The following is a 13,362-nucleotide window of genomic DNA, read 5'->3' as shown; positions in this document are numbered from 1 at the left end:
TCTCTTTCTATTAATATTTTTCCACTCTTTCTTTGTGACACTGATTCAGGCCTTCCACTCATACCTCACTCTCTCTTTTGAGCTGTCAAAGAGCCTAAAGATCTCATTTAGTTCTGCATGTTTTTTTTTTAAAGTAAGTTATTGTTTAATTTTGCCTTACCATTTTCTGATGACAAACTCAGATAGATCTACTTCAACAAGATGAAAGTCAACCAACTGACGGCTATCTTCTTGATCCAAAACTGGCAAAACTAACCTGCAAAACCTAAGGCATTTTTTATTTTATTTTATTTCATTTATTTACAGGGACAAGACTCTCTCTACCCCCATATGTTTCTTGCTTAAATATACCATGGTCACATAACTGTGAGGAAATGAAACAGCACCCTACAAAGGTAAAAAACAGTACTCACAAATGCTGTTATCTCATAGAGCAGAAAAAAACAATATAAATACTTTCGAAGCTAAGATAAGACACAAGATACTATTTGTCAAATATCTCAGCTACCTGAAGTGATCTACATGCATAACACAGGCAGGTTAGTCAATGTATTGACTAGCACATTCAGATGCTCCACTCACACGACACATATCCTGACACTGTATGTTAAAATATCTGACCCCTCTCCTATTCTGCAGTCACCACCTGCAAGCATTTAAATGTGAAAAACCAGCACTGGCCTGTCTGTGGCCATGACATACCAGTCACACCAGAGTCTTTAAGTATGTGAGTACCACCTCTAATCAATAGCAACCCCATCTCCAGCAGGGCCTTTCTTAAATAATACACTCACTTACTGACCTGTCTGTACATCATGAAGAATCCATAGTTAATCGAATAACTCCACCACTCCACACATGTAGAATAATTCAGTAACCCTTCATAATCACTGGACAGTTAGGTTACTTAGTTCATTAAAGCCATTTCACATGTGTCAAGTACTTTAAAATTCCTCTCCCCTCCACACACATCTGCCAGTTATGTTAATTATTTTAGTATACCTGCTCCCTACGTATATCCATTAATATATCTGTCTACTATAATATCTAGCACCTATGCTAATTACTTTAGTATAACTGTCCGCTACGCATATCCATTAGTATACCAATATCTGGCACCTGTGTTAATTATTTTAGTATACCTGTCCCCTACATACATCCATTAATATATCTATCTCCTACCAATATCTTGCACCTATACTAATTATTTTAGTATACCTGTCCCCTACGCACATCCATTAGTACATCTGTCTCCTACCAATATCTGGTACCTATGTTAATTATTTTAGTATACCTGCCCCCTATGTACATCAATTAGTACTTCTATCTCCTACCAATATTTGGTACCTATGCTAATTACTTTAGTATACCTGTCCCCTATGCACAACCATTAGTACATCTGTCTCCTACCAATATTTAGTACCTATGATAATTACTTTAGTATACCTGTCCCCTATGCACAACCATTAGTACATATGTCTCCTACCAATATCTGGTACCTATGTTAATTATCTTAGTATACCTGTCCCCTACGTGCATCCATTAGTATATCTGTCTCCTACCAATATCTGGTACCTATGCTAATTACTTTAGTATATCTGTCCCCTATGCACATCCATTAGTACATCTGTCTCCTACCAATATCTGGTACCTCTGTTAATTATTTTAGTATAACTGTCCCCTATGCACATCCATTAGAGCATCTGTCTCGTACCAATTTCTGCTACCTATGGTAATTATTTTAGTATACCTGCCCCTTACGTACATCCATTAGTATATCTATCACCTACCAATATATGTCACCTGTGTTAATTATTTTAGTATACCTGTCCCCTACACACATCCATTAGTACATCTGTCTCCTACCAATATCTGGCACCTATGCTAATTATTTTAGTATACCTGTCCCCTACGCACATCCATTAGTAGATCTGTCTCCTACCAATATCTGGCACATACGCTAATTGTTTTAGTATTCCTGCCCCCTACACACATCCATTAGTACATCTGTCTCTTACCAATATCTGGTACTTATGCTAATTACTTTAGTATTCCTGCCCCCTACACACTTCCTTTAGTACATCTGTCTCCTATCAAAATCTGGCACCTGTGCTAATTATTTTAGTATACCTGTCCCCTACGCACATTGATTAGTATAGCTATCTCCTACCAATATTTGGCAATTATGCTAATTATTTTAGTATACCTGTCCCCTACGCACATTCATTAGTACAACTGTCTCCTACCAATATCTGATACCTATGTTAATTATTTTAGTATACCTGTCCCCTATGCACATCCATTAGTGCATCTGTCTCCTACCAATATCTGGCACCTATGCTAATTATTTTAGTATACCTATCCCCTATGCACAACCATTAGTACATCTGTCTCCTACCAGTATCTGGTACCTCTGTTAATTATTTTAGTATAGGTCCCCAGAACCATATGTTGCTAGGTTAAATTAATTTAGTCTTACACTGTTCTGCACGCATTTGCCAACTATGTTAAACATTTTAGTGTACCTCTCCACAACACATCTATAACTTTGTTTATTTGGTGCTGTGCTAAAGTACATACCTGCACTCATAAAAAGCTTACAGAAGTGATCATTTTGTGAAAAAAGTTACTTGTCTCTCTTACTATCATCCTGCCAGGACAACATAGTGATGCTGTTTAAAATAAGTATTATGCATTTCCACAATGTTGAAAATACTGAAGGAGTGATGGCAAACACACCAGAGGGAATGACAGTGTCTGTCACCACACTTCCTTGCCCACTCCTGGCCCCTTATCCTGTCAGGTAGCTTTAGCTTCCATAGTGGCAGGTTATAGTGTACCTCATGTATGTATATATTTATTTGTCTGTATGTGGCTCAGCTGCAAACTGTCTGACAACTCTATAGCTCTCATGCCGTATTTGAAGAAGGGGTATGCATCATCTTTTGATGATGAGCTAAGGAACAGGAGAACGATGTTTGGTGACTTGTGCAGTTTTGTGTTACATAGATCACTAGTAACAATGTTTTCCCTTATGCATTGATTAGACTTGTCTGTGTCATGTGGGAGGAGTTTATACATCCCATTTTATATTTGATAGGACAGTTCACAACTATTCAAAACTCCTGCTTTCCGCTGAGTTCAAAATTCATTCCAATAAATTAGTGAATGCAAAAAGCATTGACAACAAGATATGAATTGGTCTTTTAGTCAAACTAAAGTGTTTCATGCAGGGGCAGCTTCATATGGTCTCCATAATTGGGATGTACCATCCATAAACCTAGCAGTTACTATAACTACATCTGAGGATGCCAGTACCCAGAGAAAAGAAAAAACACTTTTTAATAACAAAAACAAGGTCCCTACATATCTCCTTTCACTGGCAACTTTAACACAGAAAAAGTAGCATTCTGAAAATGCATTCCTTGAATGCACTTGATTTTAAATACTTATGTTTAAAATAAGGAACAACTCCCATGTAAAGTTCTCCTAAACCTGTTCTGAATATTTTGATATGAATACTCAACAAAGCAATGAAAAGGTCATTATTAACATTTGCCTCAAAGAAGCTCTTTATTTGCTGAGCATCCTCTTCCCCGTGTCGGTGTTATACCCGATACCATTTGCTACTTACTCTAATCACTTCTGAGAACTCATTACCCAAAGAAAACAAACAATACTTGGAGTTCAGAAGAAGTCAGGCATGTGCTACCTTTCATTCTTCCATAACTTCAGAGCAGAAACTTAACACTGCAGAAGCAGAGTACTTGAATGTATCTGATTTTGTGCACTGGAGATTTTAAAGACGGAAAGCTTCCTATGCAAGGTGATCTTAAAAAAATGTGACTGTATGGACATGAATGTCCAGTGATCACAGGACCATAAATGTATGTTTGTCTGAAGCAGGTAGTTCATTTGAAGAAGCAAATGATCGCCACAACCCATACACATGGATACTTATATCTTTGTTGCAAAAGGTCTTTGTTATATAAGGGGATAGGGGTGCCTAAGTACCACCAAAGGCAGCTCTGGGATCTCCACACTATGTATGAGCTGTCATGCCATGGACAAGGCAGGGATTCATGGACACTCTATGAATCCTATTACCTATGCATACACTGGTTCACAGCTGGCTGATGCCACTGTGTAGCTAGAACTTTCCCCAGTGCTGATCTTCTCTGCACTGCCACCTGAATGTCAATGGCACAGCTCTATTCATGGCATGGTAACCTCTGCCATGCACTAGGACTGAGGAAAGCATGGATGGGGAATGATGCAAATGTGTACAGATATAGTGTGTAAGATTTCACTGAGTGAAGTCCAAGTACTATCATCTACCATGTATGACTGTAACTATGCAATCACTGTGCATGCAAATACCCTTCATCCAGAGTGAGGCAACAGAGTGAAGACCCTAAGTATCACCCCCACCACATCAGCAGTGTTACTGCAAACATATTAGCTTCTTTTATTCAATACCTGCAATAACTTGAAACACTAATAGCTCCTGTCTACATAAGAAAGGCCGTTTGCTTTCATTGGGATGTGCAGTTGCTTTGCACGTATACTTTGACAAATTCCACCAATGCTTACTTGCAACATTTTGTGGTACAACAAAGGAGATTGATTGTGTCAGAATCAGGACTAGTCCATTGTGATTCCTCATTAGTCCATAGAATCAAAGAATCCTTAATGTTTGTTCTGGAATGTGGTGCAGCATAAGTTCTCAGTGCAGTTTAGTACCTCAGAGCATAAATAATTTTGAAAGCACCCCTTATCATAATCACTTTTAAAATTGCCATGAAACAGCTAAAATGCAAATATCCATCCATCCAACCACAATCTCTTTTTCCCATTTTTGCACATGGGGCAGGGCGTCATTTCCCTAGTGAAAATCATCTAGAGCCAAGGGAAAAAAGCAAACATGTCTTAACAAAAATCAAATTTGATCACTTACATTTGAAAAGTAAGCATGGATCTCATATAATAATAATTTAAGAATAAGTGACTTTGTTCTGTGGAAAATTTACACTTTAGGCATCTTCAAAATTTATAAAAAGGTGCTCATTTAAGAAAGTCATTTTCAGTGCATGGCATAGTATCACTGTATGGAGATGTACGTATCTTTGTTAATAAAACATAACTTAATTTTTATGAAATCTATATGGCTGGGAAAACCAAATGATGAACCAGTTATTGAAAATCTGATTATTTTTGTATTTTCATTTAGAAGTAGCTCATAAACCATTTTAAATTTGATTTCTTGTCATCTGAACAACAACAAACAGCAAATAATGTCTTGATCTGAATAAAACTCATAAAACAATCTCAGTGGTTCGAAACATCCATTTACCGGATTGCATGCTTTACTTCCTCTTCACTTCATTGCTACATCTGTTGTCCTCACACATTTTTACAAATCACATAATGATTGAACCATGGTAACACTAATTGTGCTATTTCTAACAACCTGAAATTACATATGATTCTATACAAATGATAACATATATGTGTTCTTTTTATCTGCAATGCCTTGCACCACTAGAACTCAATTTCTAGCTACGGATTATTAATTTTTTCTTAACTTTTAGATAATTTGCATATACACTAGACATCGTCATCAACTGCTACTTCTACATATTATGCTGTTATAGTTTACATCCTCCCCCACCCATCAGTAATCAAGAAACTGTTGTGTTGTGCCTGGATCAATAAACTACAATTAATGGCAGATACATGGTTCAGTCATCATTGTAAAAAATTAAAATGTACAATGCATCTGCTCTCTCACTGGATTAAATCATCACCACTTTATCTGCCTTATGTAACCAATTAAAATACTTCCATCTCTCCTTTAAAATGCCGCCACCTAAAATCTGATTGGACCTCAGTGTATATTGTTATTCATAGTGACAAAATGCATTACAAAGTATGTTCAAATGTGTAATATTTATAACATAACATTATGTGTATGCCTAGCATGCCCTTCAATTAACTGGACACCAGAAACACCCTTGCAACTTTCAGTCAAAATGATATGATGGGCTATTACTCTTTGTCTTCAACCAAACCAGACTAAGCACACTTCTGAGTTCATTGTTCAGTTTTGCTGACAGCTCATCCTTTGTGCATTGCAGTCAAGAGTCACGCATTTTATATACTAACATATACACACTCTAACTTTCTCACTTAGAATACTACTGATGTTCTGAGCCCATACCCTGCCTTCTTTAAAAGATGAAATCTAACTCTTTCTTCATTCCCTGCCCCTGTGCTTAACAGTTAACCTTTTTTCTCATTCAGTTATCCATTATCAGAGCTGTTGGTTTTAACCATTTTGAAAAGCCTTATCCCTTATCATTGCCTGTAAGTGTCAGAACTACAGTGCATCGTGTTTCTGACTTTAGCCTTAATGAGTATAGGTTTGTTGACCTTGTGTAATGTAAACAAAATATACTAGCTGAAAAACATGGCTAATAGCAAGAATACATTTTTGTCTGTAAGAAGCAATCATCCTTTCCCTCATACTCTAAGGGGTTCTTTCTCCTGTAACCCCTTCTCCCGCCCCTTTTCAACATAACATGCACCAAGACTGAACTAGTTCAGGGAAAGTAGTGGCTCTTTAAGGCTTTCACCATGCCCTCTGTTATTTTGGTGAATATGTTCTTTCAAGCTGGACACACTCGGCCGTGTGACCTATATCTATGTTTTATGCTGCCTGATTTCTCTTTTAATTCTTCTTTTTCTCTTTTATTCCAAGAACTGCATTTCTAGACATATACTTTCACTTCCGACTTAAATTACACCATTTTGTGTATATCTTCTTCTTCTTTTTTTTTTTTTTTCAATAAATTTACAGAGACTGTAAGTGCGGAAACTTCTCAGTCAGGCTTCCCTTTTTGACCCTGTATGTAGGGATGGAGTGTTCCCTCCAAGGGGATTTTTTTTCTAATTATAATTTCCTTCAAAGTCATATTCTTGTTAATCAGTCTTGCTAATTATACCTCGCCAAACTGTTATAACTTTTTACCTACAATCCTACCTCCCTTGCTTAACTATAAAACCTGTAAATGTATATTATTCTGATTCCAGTATTTATTTTGTATGATTTATTTATTTATTGCTTGAGTATGTGTTTTGCTCCATAGCGTGGACAATGATTTGATCTTATAGTTCCAACAGTGACAGGATTTCCACTGAAAGACTTTAATGTCATTGCTAACAATTTTTGCAGACAGACTGAAGATACTTGGCAATTTGTAATAAAAGAGAGTGAGAAAGAGGGATGCTTTTAGAATTTGACAATGCATTAGCTTGCCTTTTTGTTCTCTCTATAGCTGCAGCATCCACAGAATAATTTCAATGAAATTGTATACTTGTCCTTTGTATGCAGCAGTGACAACCTCATTGTTTCATCACTGTTTTAGAAGTATAAGGTTTCTATACTTCATTTCCATAAAAAAGTATCCTGCAAAATTGCTGAAATATTATGCAGCTCAAGGGCCTCCTAAATATGCTGCAGTAGGCACAGGAATAGAAGCACCATACATAGTTTAGAAGTTAAAGCATTAGATATGTAGTAAACAATTTCTGTGCAATGTGCCTTTAAATAATTTTATCAGTCATGCTGTCTAACAAAGGTAGAGCAATCAACCCAGAACCATACTGATAGCAATTGTACATCATTCTTTTTTTAATCTGCAAGTGTATTTCCTAGCAGTATAAAACGTACAATTAAATATCCCCAGCATCATGATTTTTCTGCCCTAGCTGTGGTAAATATACCAAATCACATTAAATTATCCCTATTAGGATTTGTCTTGTACAACCACTAATGCTCAGACATAGGCACATCTTTTCATTTTCTGTGCACTCATTTTAACAATCTAGGAAATAATTATTGAATGAATATATTTCTTTTAACAACAAGCCAACAAAATATTGCCAAGCCATTTATTAAAAAGATCTTCAGTTTATGCTTGCAAACACTGATTTATTCCACACTAAATAGGGAACACAGTGTGCGTTTATTCACAATAAATGTTCTCACACATTAGATATAAATGTGAACTTTTATTTCATAAAGACTGCCAACTTACATTCATCAAAACTGAATGCAATGTATTTATCGGCTGGATAATAAACTGATAACACTTTGCATTCAAAAAAGAGCATAGCAGGAGAGAAAAAAATTGACTCACATGAAATCTGAACCCATGCACCCAGATTACGGTTATGACTGATTTTCCACATTATTGAGTAATTCAGGTTGTCTCATTTTCTGCACAGCTGGAATTTAGGGAACACATTATCCCAAATCATCACTGGAATTATCATGTTATTGGAAACTACATAATGCTTTAAAATAAAATATGTCTCTTAATTTTATAGACAGTTTACAGACACGTGAAACTCAAACTAACTATATAACTTTAAAAGTATAAGTTGATAGTGGTGTCTGTGTGTCTGAATGTGCATGTGTTTTGTGTGTGTGTGCATGTGTGCATGTGTGTGTGTGTGTGTGTGTGTGTGTGTGTGTGTGTGTGTGTGTGTGTGTTTGTGCATGTGTGTGTATGCGTGTGTGTGCTTGCTGGAACAAAAATGCAAACATCCTCTTATTAGCTGTAAAGCAAATTCTAGTTCCACAAACTTAGTTAATATTCTGGGTTTTAAAATGTTAAACTATATATTTGCTTGTAAGTCCATGCCCCATGTCAGCAAAAGGACTGGAAATAATGTTATGTGGCAGTCATAGTGAACACTTAATTTTCTAAGGAATGATCCTCAACAGCAATTTTTTGTCTGAAGACAGCTAAACAGGGAGAAGTTTTAAATAGTGTGTAATATATAATCACTTTCTTAATTTGCAAAAACTACAAGACAATTAAATTTTCATTCTGTAAACATGGAATGACATGTAATAAAACAAAACATTGACTGTTTCAAAGACATAGGGTTGGTAATATGTGCTATGGAAATAGCTGGCATTGTAACTAGAGAGTAACCATGGGATACCTGCATAAGGACTGCAGTGCAGTTACAGCAGTTCTTTCTGCCTGTTAACAATAAACCAGTTTGCCTGTACTGACTTTAAAGATAATAACTTTTAACAGTAATTATTGTCTTCAGAAGATAGTTTCTTTCAATCCATAGATGTTAGTTCCTAAGAATATGTAAAAAGACATGCATATTATAGACCAGCCTTGTACAAGTTCAGAACATATCTGAATTATGTTTGAAATATAGAGCACCTGATCTGAGAGTGGGAAAGGCAAAGTGTGTGTGTGTGGGGGGGGGGGGGCAGAAAAGGAAAGGACAGCAATATACATGTTCATGTATGTGTACAATGTGTATGCGTGAAGTGAAATGCTTCATCAAAAGTCTGCTTATTTTTATACCAGTACCTATACGAGGGATTATGATACACTCCATATGGCAAATAAAAAAAAAAACAATTGGAATATATACTGAAATACTGGATCTGGCAAGAAGTTATTATAAATGGTGGGCACCTACAGTTCTGATATACACAATTAGTAACGCACTCACAGCAATGCATCGATGTGGCCAGGACATAAAAAGACCACCTAGAAAGTTGGCATGTGGGCCCAACTGCAAAATTAATAGAGGAAGACAGAGCGTGACTCACTTATGTCATTATTTCAGCGTAAGGCAATACACCAGCTATGTTTTTGCAGCTTACTGTACATTTAATTAAAGTTCTTATTTAATTAAAGGAAATGCAAAACCAGCCCCCCCGAGAGTTTAGAATTTGATCAGTATTCCAACAAAGACAACCCACATGGATATCTCCGCAGGAAACTTTATAACCAGCTCAAACTAGGAAACTCATATTTTAGTCACATGATCTGTTCATCTAGACACATTTGGGAGCTGTGATGCCGACACACAGACACCAAACAAAAGTACCATACGGTGAGCAGCCTCTAATTTAATCTTTGAATAAAGGTCATACTTTGCAATACAAATGTTCACTTAATTGAATGTTCATAACCGTGTTTAAGGAGAATTCAGATTTGACGAATCATCACACACACACACACACGCACACACACACACGCACACGCACACGCACACGCACGCACAAGCGCGCGCGGCGCGGGCACAAACAAACGCAAGCATATATGCATCGCCTGCCAGTACATAATAAGACAATTAAGACGGGAGATAGAGCTGTTCATGTGTTAATAACCCGACAGACTTCGGGAAGTAGATATTTTCATCTGTAAATGAATGATATACTCTGCACTTGTACCACTCATTGTTTGTTACAGACTGCCTTTCATCCTTTCTCACCCCATTCACAATAGAACCGGTATTATTATATAAAGAACTCTTGTCTCTGTGCTTGTTCAATTAAAATTTAGAGTCAAAATCGATGGATGATTGAGCGGCTGCTGGACGATTAGTCCAAGCTGCTTCCTATATAGGTTTTAATCCTTAGCAAAACATCAAAGCCCCATTATAATTACTATCATTCCCAGTCCAGTATCTCCGATTGCCTTCATCATCATATTACATCAAAGGGGACATTTTTTTTTCTTTAACCTGTTTCTGCATAGACAATCATGACATGTTTAAATATTGTGAAATACTGATCATTTTCTCCTAGGTCTGGATAAAAAACAGACCTTTTGGTTGAGTATACAGTTTGTAACTAGTCCAGTACCCGATGCAACTTTTTTCATAGACAATAGAAAATGCATCTAACCCCAAATTTTCTCAGCAACTGAAACAACTTCACACTGTACTTTGTTTAAAATCATAGTTAGAATACACTTTACCACAATTAGAAACAGGTCAGAAAACAGTGATGCGGCTGGCTTTGACAAAGGGACATTCAGAAAATGAAAGGATGTACCCGTCTTTATCAAAGCAAATTTGTAAACAGTTTGTTTCACAACATTATGGTATCAACGCTTGCTGTTTACTTTTTGGAAAACAGTGAACAAAGGGGGGGGGGGGGTACAACAACAATACAGCTTGCCCTAGATGGTGCCAAGACTGCTCATGCAAATATGCTTTTGATAATATAATCCCTGTACAATTCCTGATTGTTGATAATTTCCCTGATGAGCAGATTCATCTATCCTAATGCCAGCGTTCCCAAAAGGATTAAAAACACAATCAGTTCTGGAAAGCATCAGAATGGCATAGCTTTCCAACAGACTGAAGTGATCTTAGAGCGCATATTTGGCCACTTCTTGATGAAGCGATTTATGGATCAGGGGTACAGGCATACGTACCTAGGGTTGCCACCTGCCCCACTTTGCGAGGGACAGTCCCTCTTTGGGCAGTTGTGTCCTGGCAAAAAATTGTAAAAATGGCAAATGTCCTGAGACTTTAGGACAAAATTGTTTCCTCTATTTTATGTAATAGACGCATAAAACAGTTATTCTGTATCTGAAACACCTAAATGTTATAAACAAACAGAATAAGCAACTAAAATGCTGCAATAATAAGCTTTTATTTAGGCAAAAAGGTGAAGTTTTGTCTTTTGTACTGGCCATAGGTATATTTTGGCCTGCAAAATCTGATGTTTGTACCACAATTGTCCCACTTTGGGCATTTGAAACGGTGGCAACCCTATTAACGTACCCCTTACAATGTGCCATAGTGGCACTAGGACTGAATGTCTCTGAAGACATAGCAACTAGTCTAAATGTTGTTTAAAAAGTTTTCGGATAAGAGCAACGTCACATCAAAGCAATCAACATAATGTTGTTTCACGTCTGAAGCACCAGATTTATAAAACTCTTCAAAATGGATTACTAGGCTGAGCTTATTTGTTCTGAAATAGCATAAAAGGTGCGATAAAAGAAGAGCGCGGGTGCGCGTGTACACACATATACACACTCACACACACGCACACAAAGATCAATGTGTTTTTGAAGTGTTTCAAACGCTGAGCATGCTAAATTAAATGTGTCATACTCCATGTTAAGAAACCAAGAGCTCATCAGATGGCTTTTATCAAAGTATTTGCGATATACCCGGGGTGCCTTTATATTATTATCATAGTTTGCCTTCGGATGTAGACATTGAAAAATACCAAAAAATAATCAGCTAGTTCCGTTTAAGACGAATGCAACGAATAGATGAGTTAGATGTGTTCTCATTTATATAAAGCAACATTTGTAAATAATCAATGAAGCAAGTCTGACTAATACATTAAAGGCTAATGTTAAGTACCCCCTTCTGTCAAGTTACTTCTGCATTATTTTTCGCACTTTAAAACTTCCACTCTTGTACATTTTTTCACCCTGCTATGCATAGAAACGTACTTCCTTTATTCATCCTATAAATGTAAATTATATTGTTGCACAGAGAAGCCTTAATCTGTCCTTGGCATGCAGTAGTAGTAGTAGTATTAAAATGGGAATAGTTACCTCACATAACATAGATCGTTGCTAGTTTCCCCCGCACTTCTTATCAGCAAAGGTGATCTCTCCTTATATAGAACCCCTTGAAATACTCCACTAGAAAGTGCTGCGAGGCGCGAACAAATAGCTGTTTTATCAAGTGGTGCATTTCTTGGACTGATTTGCAGTTGTGCTGTGGGCTCCCAGTGAGGCATCTATCTACTTGCTGCTAAGCCTACTTTGTTGACCGACTGTAGCTCCGACAAGCCGGGATCCTGTCCAGCACCAAGGAGAGCGCCACATCCTATTTATTAACCAGCGCCTCTTTACATCATCACGTGTGTGTTGGGGGGCGACAAAGGACTACGGATCTGATACTGAAAGGCTCAACAAAATGTTTGCTGCTGCTGCTACTTGGAGGGAAGATAGTAGCAGAAAGAGCTTGAAACGTCTATGCCTTTTGTTTTGCAGCCCCAACCCTCCGAAAGCCACAATTGTGCTTTCAGTATTGCATATAAATGTTGCGGGCGTACTCAGTGTTGATTAGTTTCATCCTTAATAAAATTTCCTTTAAATTCACAAGGGACTTTCTGCCGCTGGGGGAGGTTTGCCTAGCAACATGAGAACCACCCTCTACTTTTAAAACCATCATATTACAGCCAATAGAAAGCTTTGCAAGCTTATCATATCTGGCAAAAGTTTGCGGGAAAAGTTTAGCAAATGAAGTTCTTACGAAGCTCCATACTGTTAGAAAAGCAACATGCAGTCAAAGACGCATTTTGAAGTTGTGGTTATTTCTGTGTAGTGTACTGTTGAATGTAAGATATAAGCATACATCACCAGAAAACAGTGAATACACAAGTAATCATAATGTTTTTTTTTTTTGTATATGTCTAGAAAATTAATACGCTTTTATTTCTCTTTGTTATCATGTGCCATTTCACTTGTGTACTTACCATTATGTGTGTTCTGGCAAAGC

General features: G+C 37.0%; 1 protein-coding gene across 1 annotated transcript in view; it reads right to left on the bottom strand.

Moving 5' to 3' along the window:
• The window catches only part of CNR1 (cannabinoid receptor 1), a 485,121-nt gene extending 472,221 nt beyond the window's left edge, over positions 1-12,900 (bottom strand). The window contains exon 1 of the mRNA XM_044062583.1: positions 12,411-12,900. The gene's annotated coding sequence lies outside the window, so the exon portion shown is untranslated. The remainder of the gene's footprint in view (positions 1-12,410) is intronic.
• Between the last annotated feature and the right edge of the window lie 462 nt (positions 12,901-13,362).

This window comes from Protopterus annectens, chromosome 2.part1, assembly GCF_019279795.1.
Source record: "Protopterus annectens isolate FY-2018-M chromosome 2.part1, PAN1.0, whole genome shotgun sequence".
In the NCBI taxonomy this organism is placed as follows: domain Eukaryota; kingdom Metazoa; phylum Chordata; order Ceratodontiformes; family Protopteridae; genus Protopterus; species Protopterus annectens.
This window is presented reverse-complemented; position numbering and strand designations above follow the sequence as displayed.